Source organism: Spinacia oleracea, chromosome 5 (genome assembly GCF_020520425.1).
Source record: "Spinacia oleracea cultivar Varoflay chromosome 5, BTI_SOV_V1, whole genome shotgun sequence".
Taxonomy (NCBI): domain Eukaryota; kingdom Viridiplantae; phylum Streptophyta; class Magnoliopsida; order Caryophyllales; family Amaranthaceae; genus Spinacia; species Spinacia oleracea.
Window position 1 is genome coordinate 38,216,959 of NC_079491.1, and position 12,627 is coordinate 38,229,585.

Below are 12,627 nucleotides of genomic sequence, written 5' to 3' on the forward strand. Positions count from 1 at the left end.
TTAATTGCAGCGCATATGGACCTGTATAAGTTGTAAATAGTTGATTAATTACAACGCATGTAGACCTGTATAAGCTGCAAATAAATGGTAATTACGACATTTTGTTTCAGCACACGCGTTGTAATTAGTTGTCATTTGCAGCGCATATTCATTATACGCGTTGTATATATATATATAGTATCTAAAAAATTATAATAAAAACATTTTAAATAGTTTAATATAAAGTTGCAGAAATTTCGCCATAGTTTCCCTATAATTTTGTGAATCCCGATCAAAACGGGAATTTATATAAAAACCTGTATATAATACATAGCATACATATATGCTCCAACATCCATATATGTTACAACTAACCAGCATCTAACATCATAATACATTTCAATGCACATACATAACATCCATTAAATATATTCTAGAAAACAAAAACATACAACATATATTACGTCTAGATCGACCCCAAACTCATTCGGCGGCATCCATCAAATACTTGTCCTTAAAATACTTTGCCCATTGTTCTCGAGTTTCTTCTAACTCCTCATTAGAGTACGGGATTGCTCTTTGTACATAACCCTTCAAAAATCAAAAACTTTATTAGTTACTAGGAAGTTAGTTTGAAAAACAAAAACTTGGTATTAGCTAGCTAGAAAATAAAATTGAATCTTATAACTAAAATTTATAAGTGTCTTCACATGCCTCAGACAAATTATCCTTGTATTCATTGTATACTGTTACAATATCATGCATGTACTTCATCACATAATAACCACTATCAACTGCGTCTTATGTGTTATAATAAGGTTATAATAAGGTTATAAATTTATAGTGCTCATTAGCTAAAGGGAAATGTGTGGATGATGACAGTAGTTTGATGGTAGTCTTATGTGTTTAAACTGTTGGTTAATTGTACATTCTTCACCTCGGTTTGTTGGCACTACGATTAAGGATGAACTTTGCCTAGTTCTATTGTAATATTGGGCTGCATACCAAACCCTAGCCCAGGTACAATTTCACGCCTCAATAAATAAATGTATTCAAACTGTTAAAAGTGTACTACTAAAAGAATCCTCGTTGGACAAAGAAGAGGACTGCAAAACGTGTCTCAGAGAGTGCAGCATGGGGATCACATGTGAAATCTTTATTTAGCTTCTTTGCCTGCTTTCAACTTGCAGAAGGCCTTAAGGCTATGGATTTTTTAATGTTATTAGTAGTCGAATTATCAGACAAACACCCTTGCAGACCAGAACCAAGAGAGGGAACACACAGGAACTAGAACTAAATATTCTCTGTATTCCCACAGAAAAGATGAGCTCTCTCCGAATGCCTAAAACGGATCCTTTCAAGCATATTTCAGTCAGATTTCAGGCAGATTTCAGGCCCTTACTTTCCAAACTAATCCTTTTTAGGAATAAAAAAGACGGAGGAGTTCATATTAATTCCACAACCAGTCTCAAAGAACTCTTAAAACACCATAAGATAGATTATTAAAGCCTAAACAAATAACCCCGTTCTAATATTTTAGAGACTACTAATATTATTTCTAGAATGAATACCTGGAGAATCCGCGCCCTGGCCTCCTCAGTAGGGTGAGGGAATTCAATTTTACGGTCGAGCCGACCAGACCGCATGAGCGCTTGGTCCAGAATATCAGCCCTGTTGGTTGAGGAAATGACCTGAATTATATATTATATACAACACACTAATACCGTATCTATAAGCGTCACAAGAAAAAATAAAAATATATGTACATACCTCAATCCTTTCATCACTACTGAAACCATCAAGTTGATTTAGCAGCTCTAACATAGTTCGTTGCACTTCCCTGTCACCACTCACTTCACTGCAGTCCAACAAGCTCATAGTTAGCCTAAATCACCTTCTCGCATATGACATTATGACTTATTGTTGCTCTTGGTTTCTTCTATCAGTTTACACAGAAGTAGTCCACATAATGATGAGAGAGTTGCTTACCTGTCAAACCGCTTAGTACCAATGGCATCAATTTCATCAATAAATATGATGCAAGGAGCCTTCTCTTTTGCAAGTTCAAAAGCATCACGTACAAGCTTTACTCCGTCTCCAATAAACATCTAAAATCATTGAAAACAAGAAACTCAGACAACATGTACATTACGCCATTGCAAAGATGTTGATGATCTGCCAAAAATTTAAAAATGCATCATGCATAACAGGTTTAAAAAATAACTTCAGCCTTTTGCTACAAAACCACTGGTCCACAGTTATTATAATCAGGAGATCAGTTAGCTGGGAAATTCTTAAAGGTCAAAGTATCAAGCGATGGAAACACAGTAAACGTGTATCTCAACAGGAGCCACATAAATCAAACAATGTCGATTATTAAAGGGGTTGATATTAACCAATAAATTTCCAATTTAATCTATATCTAAATTAGCCAACGTAATCTTGAGTTTCAAACTATGAATCCCAGAGGCCAAAATCCCTAAAGAACCATTTTGTCTCTTAAAGCATCAAACAGCCTCATCAATAATGGCCAACGCTTATTAGGCTAGTAAGATGACGAGTTGATAATTTAAAGAAATTTCAAAGCAGGTTAAGCCAGTAAATTGGACCATAAATTGCAGGATATTAATTCATGCCATAGAAACACCAAAACCCAAAGAACAAGGTGAAAGCAGAAGTCCCTTAATAAACTTCTGCCAATTATTAGCAATAGAACTTCTCCTGAATCAAATTTCATAGAATAGATTAAAAGCAATCTTTAATATTTGTCCATCTTTCTTGTCCTATTAACACAACTACAGTCTTTCAAGAGTTCGATTCAAGCTATTATCAATCCAATTTAATTTAAATTTAGAAAATTAAATAAAATTCAGAACATGATTAAATTAGCCCAAATTAAATATAGAAATGGGAAATTTGAGTAAACAAACCTAAGCAACTTCAAATGCTTCCTGCTTCAATTTCGAATCGATGTTGAACCTTGAGGGATTCACTAGGTACCGCAAATTCAAGGAGCAGAGAGGAAGAATACCGGCGGCGCGGTGTTGAGAAGGAACCAGAGAGAAGGAACACTGGCGAATTCAAGGAGCAAAGAGGAAGAATACCGGCGAATTCAAGGAGCAGAGAGGAAGAATACCGGCAAATTCAATTATCAGCAAGGAGCGTCCAAGGAACGTTACAGGTGGCCGGAAAATGATGAATACAGGCGAGGGAGCGTTACAGTGGCCAGCAAAAGAGAAAATCAACGATGAAGAGGAAGATCAACGGTGGCCGGAAAAGATGAATGCCAGCGGTGAATGCGAAGGACCGAGAAAATCAACGAAGGAGGAAGATGAATGCGGAGGACAGAGAAAATTTTGAGATTTAGATTTAGGGTTCCGTTTGTTTTCTAGAGAACGAAGCTTGGCTGGGTTGAGAAGAGAGATTGCGATTCTAATTGCAGCAAACTCGAGACATGGAGGCTGCGAATATTATGAGTTGCAGCATTCAGTACGGCCACAAGCTGCGATTAATGAGCTTAATTGAAACTTGTACATCCTCCCCGCGCTGCGAAATCCTCTTTCAAAAAAAAATTAGCTTTTTCGCAGTGCTTGGTCAATGAAGTTGCTGCGAATAGTTCATTAAGACGTTGACCCGCGTTGAGCAAACCCTTGTTACAACTCGTATGACTTGCGTGGGTTGCAATTGATGAGTTGCAAATGACGATTTCTCTACTAGTGATTAGTTCAGGTATTTACCTGTATATTTCTTCCCACATATGAAGACCCTACAGCTCTTGGGTGTAATCATCGGCATGTCCTTAAAAAAATCCTAATCTAGTTCATACTTTGAATTCTGACTCAGTTTCTGATAGATCCCTTTAGCCATTCCTACCTTCTGTAGCTGTGTATCCTCCAAATCAATCTCCTCGATTCACCTGTAAAGTGTCCACAATCGCTTGTAAAATCGACTCTCCCTTAACTCCTCTACAACCCTTCAATGACAAACACTTCAAAAACATATTATAATCCTAATGTTGTTAATATTGATATTACAGGGAAGAAAAACTAAAGTTTGGAGACAATATTCATATGAAGGGATGTCGTCATCATCAAAACCACCAGAATCTCCTTCAAGGGATGATACATTGTGGTAAGCTCCAAGGTCTACAATTACACAAAGAACAGTCAATGTGGTAGAATAAATAAAAATAAAATGACTACAGTTACACAAAGGCGAAATAACGGGAATCCTAGTGATGGATACAAACTTCCTGGAGATCAGCACATGTTAGATGCATCTGATAGCATACCGAAGACACTGGACAGCTGTAGGGTTTTTTTTTGTACACTAGTAGAAAAAACCCTTATTGCAGCGGGCTTTTACACCCCTATTGAAGCGTACATCAGCGTTCAATGTTCGCTGCGAAAAAGTGAATTTTTGCAGCGTACATATGCATGTACGCTGTAACAAGTGTCAAAATGTTTGCCAAATTCTTGACTTGTTGCAGCGTACAAATTCATGTACGCTGTAAAAGACCCCACCTGTTGCAGGGTACATCTATTTGTACGCTGCAACAAGTCTGAATTTTGCCAAATTTTACACCCTTGTTGTAGCGTACACATATATATGTACGCTGCAACAAGCACTTTTGGCGGGAAAATTTTAGTTTTGTTTAGGAATACCTAGAGTGCCTTGCACCAAACATAGAAACCTGTCACAACAATAATAGAATATCGAAACCTGTATAACAAATATAAAAACAATAACTGTTGTTTTGTATATATCCCCAAACCAAAGTGCACGTACCACATACATTAAAATATATGTACGTTCCAATTTCAACTTAGGCATACAATTTAATATAAAAGGTTGTTCTATAACATCTAAACCTACTCGATCAAGCGCGCTCAGGCAAATAATAAATATTTCCTGGTAATAAACTTATCACATTGCTCACGAACCACTTCAATTTCCTCACTAGCATAAGGTGTATTCCTCGGAGTATAGACCTTTACAAAAATAGAAATTTGATGGGAGCATTAGATTAAATGCAAATTAAATGTCACATTTTAACATTCAAGCAACTAATGACAATGTACTAATAGTCTAGAATACGACTCAAGAGTAAGGAAAGTTAAAACTATACATATTAATCATGTAATAAGAATCAAATGAGTCCTTAGGTTCTTTAGTTCAAAGTTGGGAGCGGAAACGCCATTTTAGCTCTAAATATGACCTATAACGACCCAATGAGCCTTAAATGTGCATAAATAGATTCGAATGAGTTTTAGAAAGTTAAACTATGCATATTATTCATGTAATAAGAGTCAAATGAGTTCTTAGGTTCTTTAGTTCAAAGTTGGGAGCGGAAAATGTCATTTTAGCTCTAAATATGATCTATAACGATCCAATGAGCCTTAAATGTGAATAAATAGATTGGAATGAGTTTTAGAAAGTTAAAACTATGCATATAATAATGTAATAAGAATCATCGAATCCTTGGGTTCTTTAGTTCAAAGTTGGGAGCGGAAATGTCATTTTAGCTCTAAATATGACCTATAACAACCCAATTATCCTTAAATGTGCTTACATAGATTGGAATGAGTTTTAGAAAGTTAAAACTATGCACATTAATCATGTAATAAGAATAAAATGAGTCCTTAGGATCTTTAGTTCAAAGTTGGGAGCAAAAATGTCATTTTAGCTCTAAATATGACCTATAACGACCCAATGAGCCTTAAATGTGTATACATAGATTTTAATGAGTTTTAGAAAGTTAAAACTATACATATTAATCATGTAATAAAAATAAAACGAGTCCTTAGGTTATTTAGTTCAAAGTTGGGAGCGGAAATGTCATTTTAGCTCTAAATATGATCTATAACGACCCAATGAGCCTTAAATATATGTGCATACATAGATTGAAATATGTTTTAAAAAATAAATAATATGCATATTAATCATGTAATAAGAATAAAATGAGTCCTTAGGTTTTTTAGTTCAAAGTTGGGAGCGTAAATGTCATTTTAGCTCTAAATATAACCTATAACGATCCAATGAGCTTTAAATATGCATAAATAGATTGGAATGAGTTTTAGAAATTTAAAACTATGCATATTAATCATGTAATAAGAATGAAATGAGTCCTTAGGTTCTTTAGTTCAAAGTTGGGAGCGTAAATGTCATTTTAGCTCTAAATATGACCTATAACAATCCAATGAGCCTTAAATGTGCATAAATAGATTCAAATGAGTTTTAGAAAGTTAAAACTATGCATATAATAAATCATGTAATAAGAATCAAATAGTCCTTAGGTTCTTTAGTTCAAACTTGGGAGCGGAAATGTCGTTTTTGCTCTAAATATGACCTATAACGACTCAATGCGCCTTAAATGTGCATACATAGATTCGAATAAGTTTTAGAAAGTTAAAACTATGCATATTGATCATGTAATAAGAATAAAATGAGTCCTTAGGATCTTTAGTTCAAAGTTGGGAGCGAAAATGCCGTTTTAGCTCTAAATATGACCTTTAACGACCCAATGAGCCTTAAATGTGCTTACATAGATTAGAATGAGTTTTAGAACGTTATAACTATGCATATTAATCATGTAATAAGAATAAAATGAGTCCTTAGGTTCTTTAGTTCAAAGTTGGGAGCGTAAATGTCATTTTAGCTCTAAATATGACCTATAACAACCAAATGAGCCTTAAATGTATATAAATAGATTAGAATGAGTTTTAGAAAGTTAAAACTATGCATATTAATCATGTAATAAGAATAAAAGAACACCTCTCTATACTTGGAGTTCCTTAAAGCAATAGATAGAACGAGGATTCAAAAGATGAAACTCTCCTATAGCTCTTTAAATATTTATTGAATAAAACCATTTCAACACACTTTTTTGCTCTTTTTCAACATGGATCAAAATGAACTCTTCAGTGAATCACAAGCATGTAAAAGAAGATACTAATTACTACTATAAACAAGAGATACTAATTATAAATATGTGCCTAAAATCCCAAGAAATTCCTCAAGGCTAACTTGTTACCTGAATTGACGTTAGGATAGCAGCAACATCATATATGGGACTCCATTTATTTTGTAGAATGTCAAGACAGATACTTCCATCTGCATAAACTAATAAATTCCCACCCAAAAAAAACACACATATATATAAGGTTAGAACAGGAAATTGGAAGGTTTATTCACTTATATAAACCACAGGTACAGACAACCAAGTACATGCAGAACAAAGTCAAAAGCAGCTAAAGAACCAAGTTACAGCTGGATTTACTCCTTTCGGATCAAGAAATCAGCTTATGTATCATGGTGATTTTTTAAGACAAACGTGAGCATCAGCAAGTTGTTTATTTGGATAAGAAGAATAGGAAAATTGCAGCAAAAACCTTAAAATACATAAATTTTAGTAAGCTGAAGCCAACAAACTAAAATAAGAAATAAGTATGAAGTTCTCAATCATCACATACTCCATGCAAGATCAACTTGAAAAAATCATCATAAAACAAGCTAGTCGAAGTACAATGAAGCAACACACTACAGTTTTTTTTTATAGGTGTTAGGTTACTTCCATGAATTATGATATAATCATATAAGGGTCAAAATCCTGCTTTAAATAAATTAACAAAATCCTGCCTCTACCTAAATATTCCATGATATTGTACCTTCAGCTGATGTAGAATGTATCACTTAAAAGCCTGATTCATTTAATATTCTACCATATTTCCAATATATGTTCATACTCAGGGGGCAAATTGCTAGCTAATACACAACGGGAATGCACCAATATCTCACAGAACAGAACAAAAAAGCAACCAACCAAATATGAAAGTTGTTTATTTTATATTTATAAACTTTTGATCAATTACTGCAAACAATGTCAACTTAGGACAAGTTGACCAAGCAGACTGCAGATATCATCTTCAGAGAGATAGTAGCAACAGTACCTTCTCTTGGAGATTTCTACATATATGCTCTCTGGCAAAAAGTTTTAGCTGCAAAGATTGTACATTGTCCTGCAGTTTCTTTGCTTCTTCTTCATCATGCTTTGATTTCTTAGCCTGTTGAAAGAAATACGAGCATAAAAAGCAAGCAAAACTCAACAACAATATTATTCTAAAAAATTCTCATAGAACATACAAGATGCTTATACTTGAGGAGCTCAGAAAAATCTGTCTGTTTGCGAGCTGGACCATATTCGATTCCCTTGACTCGACTAGAAAAGTTCAGGGAGCATAAAGTCTCCCCCAAGTCTGTAGCGCTAGCACTAATCTGGTTAAATAAGACAGATAACTTACAGCCACATCTCGGTTCAACAAGGCTTAGTTGTAATCTGATCCTTCAAGGGATAAATATTGGGCTATAGTATCTCACCTCAAGAGCTCTGCAGCATGTGCGTAAGCTTCGAGTTTCTGAAAATGAACAAAACAATCAAGTTAGATTCATGCGAAAAATGGGGCTTGAAGTAAAATATTAACCAGAACTGGCTAACCGGTCTAAAATATTATCCAGAGGTAACTAACAGGAATCAGGGATATGAATGTTGTGTCCAATTTTAAAATAAGATTAATTGAATGACATATATAGCTTGAGTGCTTCGGGAGTCTGAGATAATGCACAGTCAATTAACCAGACAATAGGTTAAACGATTACTCTCATTCTTTTAGAGAGACTTAAGTGTAAAGGAACTCTTATCATTATGTTCTGATGAAGCACTTGGTCTGCTAGCCCTGAATTTGCAGTCACATATCAAAGCTAAGTTATCTGAACTCTTTGATTCTTCATTCAACTCAAGTAATGTTATGTCTCGTGCAGAATACAATTGGCATTTCATATATCCCCATAAATAGGAACACCTTGCTAATATTAAGCATGGAAATCTCGATTACAACCCATTGATTCCTGTTATAATCATCATTTTGATAACATATATTTTTACAAATATGGTGGTGAAGTGAGCTTGGAAGACTATCGGCCTGTTGACCCGAGTCCAAGTCGTTCCAAGGCTTCTGTAAGACATGGACCTATCCAGTCCCTTCAACCAGGAAGGATCAGGATCACCTTAAACTTTTAATCAAAGTGGTTAGCTTAATAGCTTAGCATCTGATCTGTAGGATAAGTTAAAATCCCTATTCCAGTGTATATTTCCCGGCCTTGAATGCTACCTCTATTTCAGGAATATGATTTGCACTAACCCTATTCCTGTTGTATTAGGTAACCTAATTTTACTGTATGACCAGGAGCAATTTCCTAAGGAAATAGAAAAGTTTTAGCTGACAAATTAAGAGAAAAAAGAAACAGAGGAAGCTATTCTTTTTTATATAAAAACGCCAAAATCACTATGTAGAGTCAAGCAATAGAGGATTCTATGTCTGATGAGAACTATTCATACCTGATCAGTGAAATACTGTCCTGGAAGCTCAACATCAACAACATGGAAATCACGCAAAACCCTGCTTTCCTCTTCTAGCTTCAGCACAGCAGGAAATCTGTCCTCAACATTGCTTTGCAGAACATTATTCCAATGCTTCAATCTCTCAGTGAGTTCAGAAAGTGTTGCTAGGAAGGTAGAAGTGTTATCTAGATCAATATCACGTTCAAAGTCTGGCTTGTACTCTCGCACGAAATCAACATGCTTGTTTATAGCATCTACTGATAAGAAAGCCCTACAGACACCGAAAAGCTCCTTCCTAAGAGACTGAGGCACCTTCGCAGTAGTTACAGTTGGATACTTGTAGCACCGGTGGAGCAGGGCATTGACTACTGCTAGAAGTCTCTCTACTGGTAAAGTGACAAACCTTGATCCAATCTCTGTAAGCAAAATTTGCAATTTTTTCAAACAAAAAAATATTCTGTCTTTAGTAATATCGTGTTCATGACTATACATCAGTAACAACATAATATATTCCAGCATTACAGAAAAATTAACAATATCAGCAGTATAGCAGCCAAGCATAGCAGCAGCATAACAGCAGTAGTAGGCTAGCAAGCATCAATATGAGATTTCAAACACATTTAGTACTCAATATGATCCTTGATCCCTCAACATCAACTGCAACTGAGTCCCAATTCACAAGAATATAATATAAATAGTTCAGTCCATAGAGTTCTTTCTGTAATACTGACTGAAAGTCTGAAAGCCAAAGCTCAAAGGAACATATGCAACGTGCTGATGATAAGCATTACCATTCTTTGGTTTAACCAATGTCATTGAACACATTTCCCCTTCCAGAATCTTTTAGCATTTGCAACTATACGACCAAAAACTATTCCTAAGAGGACTACATACCGAAACATATGCATTTACTATATAACAACAAGAAACAATCCGAAGCATATGAATAACAACTTAATTACAATGAATAACAACTTAACTTGAAAATCCAAAAATATGTCTTATCCTAATTACAATGAATAACAACTTAACTTGAAAACCCAAAAATATCCCAACATAAAACCATAATCAAATTCGTAAAAAAAAAATTGTAATAATTCACTACACAACAACAATAAACAAAAACATCAATCGAATTAATTCCACAATCAAACAAAACCCAAGTACCAAATGTAGCTAAAATTACAATAACAACAATAACAAGCAATTCAAGTTGATAATCAATCACAACCAACAAAACCCACAACCAAAATCAGCAAAGAAATCAATCGAAAAAGTACCCATGTTCGTTGAAAATGCCATGGCAGAAATTCTGAACAGGGGAAGTTAAGCTATAGCTATACAATTTGTTGAGCTCGCGAGTACCATATTCGCAAGTACCAGCGAAGACTGGGATGTAGTTGACTTCGACCAAAATTGATAATAGAAAGAGAGTAAGCTTTGAACAGTAATGGGAACCAATTAACATAGGGGTTTCAAAATCTTACAGTAGTATACGAAGCCAGATGATATATTTCAGACTCGACACTATACAATAACAACACTTAATATCATTAATTGGCCCCTTCCTACCTTAAACAACACTTAATATCACAAAAAAAAAACAAATTGAACAAACCCTAATTCTTAAAACTAAAATCAAGAGGGGACATGGAAGATAATTACTTACCGCGGCGAAAAGATTGACGAAGAACAGGACACGAGCTGAACCACCGGCCGAGCAAGCTAGCTGGTTCAGCGACAGAGAAGCTAGATGGCGAGAACCACCGACGAGGAAGCTAGATGGCGAGAACCACCAACGAGAAAAGAGAACCACCGACGAGGAGGCTAGAGGGCGAGAACCACCAACGAGAAAAGAGAACCACCGACGAGGAAGCTAGAGGGAGAGAACCACTGACGAGACCCACCGGCAGGGAAAGCTGAGGGAAGAATTGAAGAACGGAGTTGAGCGCGGGACTTTGAAAATTTGGTCTCTTGCTTTTTGAGATTTTGTTGGTGTGAATTAACCAAATATCCATTACAGCGAATTTTTTTTACAACGACCTATTGCAGCGGGCTTTTACAACGTATGCTGCAACAGAAAGGGCTATTGCAGGGGGCTTTTACAATGTACGCTGCAACAAACATTTTTGCAGGGGGAAATTAATTTGTACGCTGCAACAACCGTTTAAAGGGTTTGATCCGCGTTGACCGACTGGTTGTTGAAGCGTATTAATACATGTACGCTGCAACAAGGGGGATGCAACCGGGGTTTTTTCTACTAGTGGTAGTGGTATTTTTCGTATTTCGTATAGCTTGTACACTGAATTTTGTATGTAATTAAGTTATGAGAGCTTGATGAATCTTGTTTAACACTCACCAAAGTCTCTAACTTGTTCAATTTGTCAAGTGTGTGATCAACTAGATTTGACTTGATTGTCTCAATCCCACCCCTAAAAGGGGAGACAAATTCTAGGTTCACACAAGTGATGTAATTGAATTTTGAACATAGAAAATCAAGGCTCAAAATATAGGAAAGTGCGTAAAATACCCCTACGGCTTTCGGAATTTTGAACATTGATGAAGTCGCCACCAAACAAGTTTAAGGGTCCAGTTTGGAAAGACCTAGTATGACTCGGGATAAGGCATTTGGAATTCGAAACCGTTTAGAAACTCGAGTAAGGGAACGAGGCACTTATTTGAGTAGAATTTGCAATTAGTTCATACAATACAAGCATCATTTTCGTAGTATATTCCTAACGTGCCACTAAAATTAGGCGGCTAAGCATGCTTGATTAGAATATCGAATTTGCTAAGTTTGTATGGTGATCACTTTTCTTTAAGTCAAATTTAAGGAACCTAGACCGGTTTGTCCAAAAATTATCTTTGTTAAGCGTGATTAGAACTTGTATTTTGTTGATTTAGCATGTTAGGCGATGAAAGCAATAAACAAGTAAAGAATCATCACAATAGAAATTTGAAGTGCGGAATTAGTAAATATACATCATCACCTAGAAAAAGGAATAGGTGGAAACCATATTGCCTAGAAGGACTAGGCAAGTAAAGGTGCATAAATAGTAAGTACGGAAATGAAAGGTGCAATATTTAAAGGTGCGAAATTGAAATAAGCAATAAATAAGCAATAAAGAAATAAATAAGCATCAAAGCATGGAACTTGTATAACAGGAATTGAATAACTTGAATATTGAAAATTCAATTGAGAAACACTTTCTCAAAAGTGATTTGGCTCCCCATCAAATCCAATCGTGTAA

General features: G+C 35.5%; 2 long non-coding RNA genes across 2 annotated transcripts; both read right to left on the reverse strand.

Annotated features, from left to right (window-relative positions):
- Positions 1-256: 256 nt before the first annotated feature.
- Positions 257-3,489, reverse strand: LOC110797144 (uncharacterized). Its single transcript, XR_002535767.2, has 5 exons — positions 2,910-3,489; positions 1,969-2,087; positions 1,750-1,837; positions 1,551-1,650; positions 257-570 (listed from the first exon to the last, which is right to left on the reverse strand). It is a non-coding gene; the product is annotated as an uncharacterized lncRNA (long non-coding RNA).
- A 1,228-nt stretch (positions 3,490-4,717) lies between these two features.
- On the reverse strand, positions 4,718-11,378 carry LOC130461903 (uncharacterized). Its single transcript, XR_008921910.1, has 7 exons — positions 11,046-11,378; positions 9,374-9,792; positions 8,356-8,393; positions 8,122-8,253; positions 7,929-8,042; positions 7,013-7,101; positions 4,718-4,970 (listed from the first exon to the last, which is right to left on the reverse strand). It is a non-coding gene; the product is annotated as an uncharacterized lncRNA (long non-coding RNA).
- Between the last annotated feature and the right edge of the window lie 1,249 nt (positions 11,379-12,627).